Source organism: Triticum dicoccoides, chromosome 7B (assembly GCF_002162155.2).
Source record: "Triticum dicoccoides isolate Atlit2015 ecotype Zavitan chromosome 7B, WEW_v2.0, whole genome shotgun sequence".
Lineage (NCBI taxonomy): Eukaryota > Viridiplantae > Streptophyta > Magnoliopsida > Poales > Poaceae > Triticum > Triticum dicoccoides.
Genome location: NC_041393.1, coordinates 96460605 through 96462392, shown reverse-complemented (window position 1 = coordinate 96462392; position 1788 = coordinate 96460605).

The following is a 1788-nucleotide window of genomic DNA, read 5'->3' as shown; positions in this document are numbered from 1 at the left end:
TGGAAATCCAGGCCGTAGTAGTACATGAGCCCCCGGACGAAGGGGTGGAGTGGGAAGCCCAGTTCGCGGAGGAAGTGGGGAAGGAATACGACCCTCTCATGGGGCCTGGGGGTGGGGATGAGCTGCCCCTCGTCGGGCAGCCGGTGCGCGATGTCGCTGGACAGATATCCGGCGCCGCGCAGTTTCTCTATGTGCCCCTCCGTAATGGTGGAGGCCATCCACTTGCCTCCCGCTCCAGACATGGCTGGAGAAGGTCGAGGTGAGATGTGCGGACTTGGGCACTGGAGCTCGAGTGTGCGGAGATGGATAAGCAAAGGAGGAAGAAGGCGTAGGTAAAAGAGGTGGATCCTTATCCCCTTATATATGGGCGGACGAAACTATACGTCCCCACCGGCCTGGTAAAACTCGCTTATCTCCCAAGCGCCACAATCAATGGCGCGGTTGGGTTACCCACGTCCGTATTGATGGGAATCCCGGAATAAGGGGAACACGATATCTGCTTCGACAAGACGTGCCAAGGAAACTTCTTTGCTAAACGCGCTGAGGTGGTATAATAAAAACGATTCAAGTAAAGGCTTGGTAGTGGTGTGACGTCACGCCACAAAATACGTCAGCAGATTGAACTTGTGTGAACATTATTCTCTCTACGGTGGTACGTGGAATTTATTTTGCAGAACCGGACACTATCCTGGTGTTCACAATCTTCTATGAAGTATTCGGAGGAGGAACCCGCCTTGCAATGCCGAAGACAATATGCGCGTCGGACTCGTCGTCATTGAAGCCTGGTTCAGGGGCTACTGAGGGAGTCCTGGACTAGGGGGTGTCCGGATAGCCGAACTATCATCATCGGCCGGACTCCAAGACTATGAAGATACAAGATTGAAGACTTCGTTCCGTGTCCGGATGGGACTTTCCTTGGCGTGGAAGGCAAGCTTGGCAATACGGATATGTAGATCTCCTACCATTGTAACTGACTCTGTGTAACCCTAGCCCTCTAGGGTTTAGCCTCCTTGATCTCATGGTAGATCCACTCTTGTACTACCCATATCATCAATATCAATCAAGCAGGAGTAGGGTTTTACCTCCATCGAGAGGGCCCGAACCTGGGTAAAAATATCGTGTCCCTTGTCTCTTGTTACCATCCGCCTAGATGCACAGTTCGGGACCCCCTACCCGAGATCCGCCGGTTTTGACACCGAAAATAAGCTTCTCAACTTGTAACTTCCACGTATCACGTGGAGAACTCAAACCGATGCACCAAATGCAATGGCAAGGGCACACGGAGTGCCCAAATCCTTCTCTCTCAAATCCCACCGAAGCAACTAATGCTAGGAAGGAAGATGAAAGGAAGACCAAGAAGGAGAACACCAAGAACTCCAAGATTTAGATCCAATGGGTTCCCCTCACATAGAGGAGAAAGTGATTGGTGGAAATGTGGATCTAGATCTCCTCTCACTTTTCCCTCAAAAACTAGCAAGAATCCATGGAGCGATTGAGAGTTAGCAAGGTCGAAGAAGGTCAACAATGGGGGAAGAACACGAGCTCAAAGGATAAGGTTCAATGGGGAAGAAGACCCCCTTTTATAGGTGGGGGAAATCCAACCGTTATGCTCATAGCCCGCACAGAGCGGTACTACCGCTCGTCCTCACGGTACTACCGCTAGGGATCGCGGTACTACTGCTTGCGAGCGGTACAAAAAAATACTTCCGTACCTACTTCCGCAGGACTTGGGACGAGTTTTTTGATCCGGAGCGGTACTACCGATGTAGGAGCCGCGGTAGTACCGCT